At 36.1% G+C, this 13,030-nt stretch overlaps 1 protein-coding gene across 1 annotated transcript in view; it reads left to right on the top strand.

The window, feature by feature from the left end:
• Positions 1-2,989: 2,989 nt before the first annotated feature.
• Positions 2,990-13,030, top strand: part of LOC134677536 (monocarboxylate transporter 13-like) — an 87,634-nt gene continuing 77,593 nt past the window's right edge. Inside the window, exon 1 of the mRNA XM_063536002.1 lies at positions 2,990-3,382. The gene's annotated coding sequence lies outside the window, so the exon portion shown is untranslated. The remainder of the gene's footprint in view (positions 3,383-13,030) is intronic.

The following is a 13,030-nucleotide window of genomic DNA, read 5'->3' as shown; positions in this document are numbered from 1 at the left end:
TGATCCTGTATTAATGACTGCAAATTACTTACTGCCTAATCAAGTAGTAGTTTTGAATGTTTGTAAACATTTTCCTTAATGTGATTGAAACAATAGCAAGGTAGCCTTGGAGTACGATATTTTTTGGTTATATTTTGAAATTTACCGCTCAGTCAAGCATTTTTGCCATCACTAACGACACGATTAAGAAGATTTATAAGTATTGATTAATAAATTGAATATGCCGGTATTTGCCTGGGCCCAGTTTTATAAAGTTACAAGTTACAGGTTACAAGAGTACAGGCTACAGGCACCTGTAATGCACTGTGAACGGCTACATGTGTTTTATAAATACACATAAATAATTACAGTTGTAAAGAACCACGGTCAATCTCGATTACATGTGAAATCTACAGGTGTGAAGGACATCACTATTTTAAAAAAAAACGTGTGTCATAGATACTCGGTTCTCTACTAAATTATGTGTTTTTGTTTGCTGTAAAATATTAATTACTAGAAAAATGGCCAGAAATGAAGGAAAAATCGAGTGGTTGAGAGCGGCATTCCATGCCAAGGATATACTTTTTGGGCCGTTTTCAGATTCAGATTAAGTTAGATTTAATTAAATATTTACGTAATAAGTAAATAACATGTAAATAAGTAGGTACTCTTTCACATTCTTACATTAAAATGTATCGTTTCGGTTAGCAGCTCAAAGATAAATACGGTGTGTATCGAAAATTATGAATAGTACACTTTACCATAATGTGAATGCACTATACTTATATAAAGAGACGAATGCTAATAAATCAACGACAAATATCGGCAATAATCCCTTTCCATTTCCTAGTAGATAAAATAAAACGAATCGTCAATAAAATCAATATCAAATATATTGTCACTTTATTTCCTATTTACTATATATTTCAGATACATTAACAAAAACTGATAAGGTCAGTGCATGGAAAAGTATGCATGCCCTGGCACAATCGTTGGCGTTGGTGCTTAACAATAAAGAGTAAAGTTTAAAATCTCTCAGAAAACGTGTCTAGAGTCTGTGCGGAAAGAGAAGAGTCGTGGCAGAAACGGGAACTAACATTTTAAATTTTATATGGCAATCAAACCTTTGACACCTGTCTTGTAAAAAGTAAACAAACTTCTGTCATTGTATATTTTTATTAACAAAAACCGCAAGTTTTATATATATAATATTTTCAAAACACGATAAAACCGTACATAAAACCACAAGGAAAATTATATTTAACATTGTTCGGTTTTGTCAGCGGGAAGACAACGGCTAAAAGCCGACTATCGACTTACAAAAGTCGCGGAACGTGTTTCCGCTAGTCGCGGGTATTGATGTTGTATTTAATATTAAATAACTACCTATTTAATAAGCCCCCTAAGTAACTTGTCTCCGGTACATAATCGGTAAGTATATTCATTCAAAATATATTAATTTTCATAAATATGCAGGTCATTCATGATCTTTAAAATAACTGACAAATAGTCTTGATACTTGCTATTTTATGCATATTTATATGTAATTTCTTTTTCAGGATTGTGTAAAAGTACCTACGGTATCTCGAATAAAAGACCGCTAAGTAGGTGATATGCAAGAATTCGTAATCTACGTGCCGGATTCAAGCACATCCAGTTCAGATGAAGATAGTTCTATGAGTGTCCCTGGTTGTTCTGAAGCTAGCTCAAACATAAGTGACATTGAATATTTTAATTCTGAGATCGATTATAAAGAATAAAACTTTTTCTAATAAAATATTTCTTTATTTGTAAGTTCGTTTACTAGGTTCTGAATAAAACTTTTTGTAATAAAATATTTCTTTATTTGTAGGTTCTGTTAGTTACGAAATTATATTTCATATTTAGCAGTGACTTTTCGGCAAAGTAAAATATCGTGAGATGAGAGAACCGGACATATCCCAATAAGGCCTACCTACTTATGCACTATTTTTATTCATATTCATATTCATATATAATGTACACATACATTACAAGTCAAGTTTACAATGGGTGAAATATATCCCAGATAAAATTACAGTTCTATTGCCCAATTTCTACCCGATCTACCCGGTTTTAATAACTGTTGGACTGCACAGATTAGGCAGTACATAAATGAGACTCTATCTTGTTTGGTACTAAAATTACAGTTGTATTGGGCAGATTCTTAATTAGTTTTAGCAGTTTTGTCAATCGCACTGTCACTTTTTAGTATCTACAGGTGTGTTTTAAAAAGAAAACTAGTGCCTGCGCTAAATCAGAGGATTGAGTTGACGAGCCGACACCACCACCAGGCTCCGTTTAGTAAGCCGTGGTAAAAAACCGGAACAAAAGGGATTCAAGTATCATGACCTTTAGTGTCGTACTATAATCACGTGACCAGTGTTGTCAGCATAGCAAAAACCATAAAATAACACTGGCGCGCCCTCAAATCCCACGACTCTTCACTTTCCGCACAGACTCTACAAGTAACTGCTGTTGTGATGTTACAGGACTCAAGACGTATGTAAGTTTTTGTTACAAGTGTACCAATCTACACTTGTAATTTACAATTTTTTTATAAAACGCCTGTTCGATTATGAGTTTAAAACTATAAAACTCCCGTATTTTCGTCTATGGTTGAGCTACAGGCACTTGTACCTGTAACCTGTAAAATTGTAACACAGTACTTTTATAAAACGCAAATTGTAAAAAACGGAGCAAGTGTTGCCAGTAAACGCCTGTAAACTTGTAACTTGTAACTTTATAAAACTGGGCCCTGGTATTTATTATTATAAATCAAACAAAATGTCTTAACATTAAAAATTACAGCAATTTTTTTTCATAGAAACTCATTTTTCTAACTGACATAACTTTATTCAGAACAAATACGTCTCCTTAAACTGAAACGAATATTGACGTATGACAGTATGACACAACTGGCAACATTTAAAAAAATGAATCAATTCAAAATGGCAGATTTGCGCCGATTTTAATGAATTTCAAAAACAGCTGACTGAGTTATTATACATGAAATTAATCTTCGAGCAGTAATGATATTGTTTTATAGGACTCGGAGCCGGTTGCACTATTCTGTTTGTCTTTAAATGATGGCGCATTATCGTTTGTTATGGACATTAGCTTGAGGTCGATGTCCTTAGTACTACATGAATGACAATTTTCAGACAGCTTGCTTTCATTTCGTTTCATTCATTGTCAAAGGATGATACGGTGTTGTCGCGTCCCGAGCGCTCGCTGGAGGGGTGGAAAACTCCATTGAAGCGAATAGTGTGTGATATTTGTGCCAGTGATTTATAAGAAAATATATTTCGTGTTGTGGTGTCATGGTTTTTTTGCACTTTGATCATTCGTGCTTTTGATTTTTTAGAAAGCTCAATACATATCGGTGAGTGTTTTATGTTTATTATTTTGAACGTTTATATATTTTGTTAATAGCTAGTTGTTACATTAATGTTTTGTTAGGCCTCTGTTCTTTGTTCGTAATGCGTAAAGAAGACAACCAAGTAGTTACTCGTTAAACTAAACACATAATTAACTTGAATGAACGCTCATATATTCGGACATTTAAACAACTGTACAGCTATTAAAATATTATGTTATTCAATTATTTTAATGACCACAACCAAATATATGATGCAAAAGTTTTGATAACCAAAAAATATTTCACATGTCATCACAATGAATAATTAGAAAATGGAGAAGCATCCAATGCTATAAATACATTACTATACATTATACAGAATTGGCATCTTTAACATACATATTTTATAAAGATAACAATATGTTTATAATAAAAGATTTGTACAGTCAAGTAGGGTTGCCAACCATACTATATTATATAGTATTGTACTATATTTTTATACTATATTACTATATTATATACTTTGGCAAAATATATATTACGCTAAAATACTGTATTTCCGATTAAACATACCTATATTACACTCATGTTTAGTATTTTATCTAAAAGTACTATATTTTTTTGAAATGTACTATATTTTTATTATTCTGGAAAATACTATATTCCACCAAAAAAAGTTGGCAACCCTACAGTCAAGTGTAAAAATATGGGTGCACACATACTCAAAAATATGTCCCATAGCTCTTACGTCAGAGAATTAAGAACTATGGGACCAAATTTTTAGTAAATTTAATGCACCCATATTTTTACACTTGAGTGTACTCATCATACTTACTTCTATCTTTATCTATTTAATCTGTGACAATATAGACCTGGCCGCGTAGCCAAGATGCCGATCGCTTACGCTCCGTAGCGATCGAAACGCAACTGTCACTGTCGCACTTATATGGAAGAGTGATAGAGAGACATAATGCTTTTCGCTGTCGAAGCGATAGCGATTGTAACCTTGGCTAGGCCGGCTGATCCTTGATTATGAAATATATATGGATGACTGTACATAGCTATACTTCGTTTTTTTTAGCATTAGAAATTAGATAAACAATCTTGATGTGTCTTTTAATTGAAAAACACATTTTAAAAATAAGTTACGGCTTATATGTAACAATTATGAATCTAATACGATCATTTATATTCTTCTGCTTTCATAAGTAATCGTTTTATATTTTTATAACGCGTTTTTCAATTAAAAGACATGTCAAGATCGCTTACCTTCTTGCAAGTTCTTCTAATGCTAAAAAAACGAACTATAAGACAATCCTTGTGCCTTTTCATTTAAAATTTGATTGATTTTCTGTAACTAAGGGTCATATTCCAGCTGTACAATTTCTTTGTCCAATGTGTATTGTGTCTCACATTTTGCTTTAATGAGAGAGTGAGATGCACTGACATTATACAAAGAAATCACACTGGTGGAATACCACCCTAAAATAAATTTACATTTACATCATAAAATGGATTTGATATATGAATGTAATTTCTAATTAACCGACGAAAAAAACGGAGGAGGTTCTCAAGTCGAGGCGTATATTTTTTTTTTATGTATGACCACGCATAACTTTTTACAGAGTAGTTCGATTTTGATTTTCTATTCCATTATCTTTTATTACCACAAATGCGTTATGTTGAATTACCACATTTAACTTCATTATATTGAATTATCAAGAAGGTATTAAATAATAATCACATTTCAAAGCTACCTATATCAAAGCTAAATCAATTTCTTATCACAAACCTATAAATGTTATAACTGATTATGTCATAATATTGATAGAAAATCATAGAAGAATTTATGTCCAGGGAATGTATTATGAACGTACTAATATTGATATTCATGTTATTTCAGTATGTATGTATAAACTCTTTATTGTACAAAACACAAATTTATGGCACAGGATAGGCATTACAAAGGCGAACTTATACCTTTAAGGGATTTCTTCCAGTAAACCTTTGAGTAGATGATAATTGATGAAGTGCGGCAGACAAATATAACACTGAGTACAATAGACTGAGTGTCGTTTTAAAATGAGAGTGTCACTTTCATTGTACAGTCGCCATCAGATATATCGGAGCGGCCAAGGTGTTCACAATATCTGAACACGCAGTCTAACGCCTTGACAATAGGGGCGTGTTCAGATGTTTGTGAGTGCCTTAGCCGCTCGGATATATCTGATGGTGACTGTACTAACAGAACAGCAACAAACTTAACTGTCCATTGGTGGACCTTATGCCTTTTGTAATAAGGTCCAACGATGTACAGTTACCAGCGTGGGCAATTGTACGGCGGAGACTATGTTTGTGTGACTCATTTCTGTGTACATTAAATATTTTAAGCACTTTGTTGGCTTAGCTACAGATGTAGTGCATAATTGTTTTCCATCGTATTCTCGGAAACGTTCGTATTTGTCACTACTTCAGTCAACCTCAGTACTTTTTGTACCGAGACTGACTGAAATAGCAAGACACGTTCGTTTCCGTGAAATAACGATGGAAAATAACTATGTACTACATCTGTACTGCTTATTACTCCTCACTTCGGGCAAACTCGGCTCCGTTCGGCTAAGCATTGCTCCGAGCAATTATTAGGATTGACACAACTTGATGTCCCTTTGCGTGCTCGACCACAGATAAGATAATTACTTGAATTTTGACAACCCTAAATAGTCGAAAGGGATAGTGTCCTAAGGAAAGGGATATCATGATTGGTCCCTGAATCGCTCTCAAACTTCGATTTTGTAGGAAGTGTCCTTTCTGTACGGTAGTGCTATCAGGCCTGACTCACTTCGCGATTTCGTCGCTTCGCTACAGGTAGCTAAAACTCCATCCGTTCGACCCCAATTTTGGGGTTTGCCATAAGCCGCGCGTGGCGCTGTCGCCACCTAGCGGCCATATCTGTGCTGATCGTAACAGACGCGTTTTGTTAGAGAGCGAGTCTTCTGTACCTAGTACTATTATTTATTCTGTGGTGCTATTACTAATTCTGTGTTATTACACTTATTACTTACATTGCAAAGACAATGAACAAAGGATTCTAAATCAGATTTCAACATCCCCATATAAAGTAACGATCTATCATTAATAAATAAACATCAACAACACACTAACAACTATAACTACGTACTCATGCAATGTCAACTTGACACCTATGTGACATTTGCGGTACATTCCGTCCTTATGACCTGGTGATAGAGTTCATATTTGTTTGGCTGAAGGATAAGTTGTTAAACAAGAAGTATAGATTACTGTATGAAGATTGTTCATTTTGACTCTGAAAACGTAGTCTTAAGGGGTCATCCATTAATTACATCACACGCTTAGGGGGAGGGAGGGGGTCAAGAAAATGTGACATTGTGACATGCGGGAGGGGGGAGACACAAACTTTGTGACGTCACTTTAACTTCATCAGTAACCGAAAATTTATTTAAATTATTTTATTCAATGTACATTTAAATAACAAGTTTTTAAAACAATAATCGTTTTTATTCGTTTAATTTTCTTTCCTATGCAGTTTTGGGTTATAAAATTACTAATATTTATATCGTCAAAAATATTTTGATAAAATATTAATAATACTTAGGTACTTAATTAATTCGATTTGGCGATTTCGTAGAAAAAATGTGACGTCACATTAGGGGGGAGGGGTTTGCCAAATGTGACCAAGTGTGACAAGGAGGGGGGAGGGGTCAAAAAACCTAGAAATTCGTGTGACGTAATTAATGGATGACCCCTAAGGAAAAGCTTAAAATATATTTAAGAGAAGCCTATGCTCAGTAGTGGGCGATAAAGGGTGGTATGATGATGATTAATATTGCTTGGAGCGGGAGGATGCAGTGATTAAGAGCGAGTTGTTTATTATCTTTGTCTTATAAAGTACATGAGAAACTGAAAACGGTGAAAAATAGAGATACTACTCCTAAAAATACGTGTGATGCCTCATTAGATTCGTCATGATGCCTAGAAAAATGTATCCGAAGCGTGTATTAGCAGGGCCGTCTTAAACTATGCTGGGGCCCTTGGGCACAAAAGATTTAGGGGCCCTTTTAAAAAGTAAAAAAAGCGAATAAAAAAATCAAACATTTTTCTAATCAAATATACTGTTACTGTCTGTCCTTCACACGCACAAAAAATATCAAAAGTCACAAACAAAAAAGGGGGAAAAGTACATATATTTTATAGTTCCCCAATATCTCAAAGAGTATTAATATTTAAGAAAGCAGAATTAATATTATAAAAGAGGAGGATATTTCCAATAAAACATTCCATACTTGATCTGGCTTATGATCGCTCTTAGCCATTCAAACGTTTTTTTTTTAATTAATAGCATTGTTTGTTCTGCCTGATGTGTTGATTACGTAAACAGCCTATCATTAAGCGTAATACGAGTAGGGTTGCCAGATACAAATTCAAAATTTCCTGACAAAATACCTGATTTTCGAATAGCTGTTAGCGATGGCCACCCGATTGAGCCGACGATAGTCAAAAAGTCCAATTGTATTATTCTGGTGAGTAAATTTTTTTTACAATGTTTTTGGATTAATTTAAGTAAATAAAAAGGTAATAAAAATTTCTACTGAGAATTTAAAAAATTCCCAACATTTTCGTGTTCCGTCCCCATTCCTGACAAAAGGCCAAAATTCCTGACATGTCAGGAAAATTCCTGTCATCTGGTCTGGTAACCCTAAATACGAGCATCTACGTACAAGCGTACGAGGTACTACGTCTACGACAACATTTTTTTTGTTTACGTCTAAAGCAGCGGTCGGCAACCTTTTAGCAGCCAAGGGCCACATAGCAGTTAACGAAGATGACGCGGGCACTTTGGTAATATTTGTGACTTTAGCATGCTTTAGCAGACATTGTGGTTTGTTAATATAACCACTACCAGGCCTATGGAACTCTCTGCGCGAGCTCGGATTTATACCTACGAATCTGTTACCGTTCACGGTAGAAAAGCAAGCCAGTTGGTTGCCACACGCGCTCATATAATCTGTGATATTACATACAAAATAGCCAGGGAGGCACGCGAGCCGCATGCGAGAGGTTCGCGGGCCGCTTGTTGCCGACCGCTGCAAGCCTATTATGGATCGCTTTATCCACATTTATCCACGTGATAAAACAACTGTCACTTTTTAACTCTGCGGGATAGAAAGAGACGGACACCGTTTTATCACGCTGTCACGTAGACAAATACGTCCATCATATCCGTACTGGTCTAAAGTGTACACACTTGTGCCTACATAAGCTGTGCGCGTGCGACGCCTAGTAACTAATAAGTATCTAATATATACAGTCAACTGACAATATTGTGGCTAGCTTTGCTTCCGAACATTACTTGTTTTCCTTGTTCGCAAAACCTTCTTTGCAACAAGACGACATTAATATAATTATGTATAACCTTTGACTAGAACTAACCTATTTGCCATCAACACTTCAATAAAACCTTTAAGGGGAAATACCTGTCTATGCAGGCAGTGAGAACACTCTTCCTTTCGGGCATTCTCGGCTCTGTTCGGCTCAGCATTGCTCCGAGCAATTATTGGGGTTGGCACCACTTGAGGTCCTTTTGCGTGCACGACCACAGATAAGATATTGACATGAATTTGACAACCCTAAATAGCCGATAGGAATAGTGCCATACATTAGAAAGGGAAAGCATGATTCGTTCCTGAACCGTTGTCAAACTTCGGTTTTGTAGGAAGAGTTCTTTCTGTACGGTAGTACTATTATTTATTCTGCGTCGTATTGATTTCAGTACCAATTCGTACCTTGTCACAGTGACAATAGAATGAGGTCCCCAGCGACGTTCACATTGATAGTCATCGTGACAAAGTACGAAATGTCGCAGCCCGGGCAAATAAAGGCAGTCATATGTCAGGTCAGGTGTGGCTCACTCCGCGATTTCGTCACGTCGCTACAAGTACATGCGGCCCACACCAATTTTGGTGTCTAGCCATAGTGGTTGCCGCGCGCAACCACTATGGCTAGTGAACGGACGCATGCTCGCAATTGCCTTTACACCTATCGGTCACCTATTACCTAGCGGTCATATCTGTCGTAATAGACGCGTTTTGTTAGAGAGTGATCCTTCTGTATCTAGTACTATTATTTATTCTGTAAGGTACGATGAAACCACAAATATTTACCCACGGAATTTGAACCCAAGACCGCCTAATTCAGGGTTATTCCCAACACGTGTTGCGTCGGGTGACAAGCAAAAGTCACTAACTAACACAATTAAAATTATTGGACAATAAACCGTGTTACAAGTGTAATAAAGTGCATTGTTACTTTAATTTTTTGATAGTACTTAGTGACTTTTGCTTGTCACCCGACGTGTTGTTACTCAATTAGTGGTTATATGGAAAGCGAAGTGAGTCAATTGTCCTATTTTTCGGTGTCGTTTTCCTGAAAGTTTCGTATAAACACGTCCATCTCAAGGACTGTGACTAAGTTGTTTACAGCTTTTGTTGTTCTGTATATAAATATATGTAAGCATTTGTGTTGCAATTGTAAACAAGGGTAATATCTTGCGTGTTACACTTGTTACATTTTAACGAATCATTTATAGGTCTCCCAGAACCTATAAACACCTATAAAAACTCAAAAATGCGCGTTTTCCCAGAGATAAGACCTAGCTAAAGCTAGAACAATTTATCGCCCCCGAAAACACCCACAGCAAATTTCATCGAAATCGTTAGAGCCGTTTCCGAGATCCCCGAAATATAAACAAGTAATACTCGTTTGAAGGTATTGGTTTCGCATCTGTTTCCGTTTCCTTGCAGGATTACCAGAATTATTTATTTAAGTACATGCTAATAAATCTAATAATCCTGATTTTTATTGCTTTGCAATATTTAACTCTTCTTCTTCTTCCTGATAGCCTTATCCCATTTACTTGGGGTCGGCTCCCCTTATATGGCGTCGCCTGCAGGAGCGTCTCATTGCTTTGCAATAGTTATTTGTTTTACAAGGGGGCAAAGTTGTTGTTTAACCGCTCGTGCTAATATTGATACCCGATCAAGCGAAAGATTCCAAAATTGAACCACGAGCGTAGCGAGTGGTTTGAAAAATGGAATCTTGAGCGTTGCGAGGGTTTCAAAGCACGAGGGTTAAACAAAATTTGCCCCCAAGTGAAACACAAAATTTTTCACCACACCAACCCGAAGCAAATATTAAATGTAAAATATCAAACAAAATCAAACCAAATCAAATCCAAATGAATGTTATTACATATTTATCATCTAAAATCATCATTTAAAAGTCAATTCTGCCAGCAAACATAAGAAAACAACTCAAAATTTGCATTTGATTACTTTGCCTCACATGTGAATAAAATGCAACTTTGCTATCAGTTTTTGAAGTGCAAAGTAAGCCTTTCCGAGCTGGTGTGGTGAAAAAACTATTTTATAATTATAGATTTTTTTACGTGTCAAAATGCCTGAAATGTGTGGATGCATCTGTAGGCTGAATAAACTGACATACAGAATTACCTACACACATGCGAAAACATTTCCTTTCATCAGTGTGGCAATAACAACACAAGTCAACTAGACCTTGGCCCGTACGCTTGATCGATGTCAGCTGATAATTCGATAAATTATAATTATACGACAAGTAGGCCATAGCGTACCTACTTATCAGGTAATAAGTTAGGTATTTACACAGTTGGTATCGATCGATAAGTAATTATTCTTCACAGTGATGCATATAATGCTACTTTACCGCACTAGTGCTACAATTAGCACTTTACGTGTCTATGTCGCAAATTTAAAGAGCCAGTGTACTTTACGATGTAACGTTGGACGATACATGTGCGAATAGGTAATTCGCCACTCGTGTCGATTTAAAACAATTCCTTCGATCGTATTTTAATTTATCGCCACACGTTGCGAATTTCCTACTTTTCGCACTTGTATCGTAATTTATATTATTGCTCAAATGACATTACATTTTACACCACCTCCTTCGTGAGTCACTTTAAAAATGATTTAGAATTATTTATTTCATAATATGAAATTACAATATATATTATTTTGCACTAGTCTAGTACGAATTTATATTATGATCGTCAATATCGGATAGGAAAATAACAATTGATTATAGTTATACAAATGTCAAGCAATACACAGTTTAAAACCATTATAAGCAATCGATTACTTAAATATTTTTTTAACAATGTCAAGTATAATAAAATGAAAAAAAAAACAACGCGATTTGGAAAAGAAAAAAGCGTCATGTCAAATGTCATGTTACTCATCACGATAGCTTGGCGTCAATTCAGCCAATCAGCGACAATTGCTGCGCGTACGCATAATACCGTAGTTGTTGTTCATTGAGGATGTTTGGATGTCGGGCTCTTAAGGAATGCCCTACAACGTTACCAATTAAAATAAGTGTTCCGTGAATAAAGTTTTGTACGGAACACTAAAAAAATATGTATCTACGTCAAACGGTCTCTGAGAAAAACGCATTTAACTGATTTGCAAGACCGAAGTGATCCCATAAGTGTTCCGTGAACATAGTTTTGCACGGAACACTAAAAAGGAAGGATCCCGGCCCCGGCCTAATGTGTGAAAAATGTGGTTTCAGTGGGTTTAAGTAAAATGTCCTGGGATTTTGATACGTTATCGTTATAGATTTCAGTTAGTTATTTACTTAAATTGACCAATCAAACTGTCATTTTAGTTGGGATATTTCGAACGCTTTTTGTCTCAATAGTAACGGCTACCCTACACTAGCGTCCTTTGAACGTCGGCGTCTATACAGCGCTATAGAAAATGGTGTCCCGCCAGGCGTGGCTCACTCCGCGATTTCGTCGCTTTGCAACAGGTAGCTACAAGTAGGTACATCTGTTCCACACCAATTTTGTTGGCTAGCCATTGGCCGCGCGTGGCGCTGTCGCCACCTAGCGGCCATATCTGTCCTGATCGTAACAGACGCGTTTTGTTAGAGAGTGAATCGTCTCTACCTTAGTACTATTATTTATTCTGTAGTCAAATCTAAAACACCACGTACATTTTCTTTGTTGTAATTGTGAGTCAGGTTCATACGAAAACTACATATTATGTTTGCATTTCAAGATTATTATGAACCCGGCATCCAATTCCATTGTTCTGTTGTGTTCTGTCACACACGTTTAACGGGTGTGTCACACACAATAAGTCTAAATTAATTCGTACCCCGTTTGCATAAGATTCTGAACACATTAATGTTACTCATGTGATCGGCCATCGTTCTGATGCTGTCACAATTAGAATCGCGACCTAACTCACCAAACCCGCGGAACTATTGTGACGCTCCTCATAAAAACGACCTTGTGCTTCCGTATAAAAAACGACCCCGGAATTTCTTAACAAAAGTTAAAAGTTAAAAATTCATAACTCGAAAACTAAGAAAAATTGGCTAATGGGGTATAATATTCTGATAGCACACTTTGGACGTCAAGGTTTGGACCACCCTGTATACCACTACACGCACTCTAATGCCTGGACAATAGAGGCGTGCTCAGATATTTGTGAGCACCTTGGCCGCTCCGATATATCTGATGGCGACTGTACACACGTAGATACATAAGCTAAGCGTTTAAGCCGTATATTTTTCCATCACTCGAAGAGT

This window comes from Cydia fagiglandana, chromosome 26 (assembly GCF_963556715.1).
Source record: "Cydia fagiglandana chromosome 26, ilCydFagi1.1, whole genome shotgun sequence".
Classification (NCBI taxonomy): domain Eukaryota; kingdom Metazoa; phylum Arthropoda; class Insecta; order Lepidoptera; family Tortricidae; genus Cydia; species Cydia fagiglandana.
The sequence above is the reverse complement of the archived record's forward strand: the minus strand, read 5'-3'. Positions and strand labels throughout refer to the sequence as shown.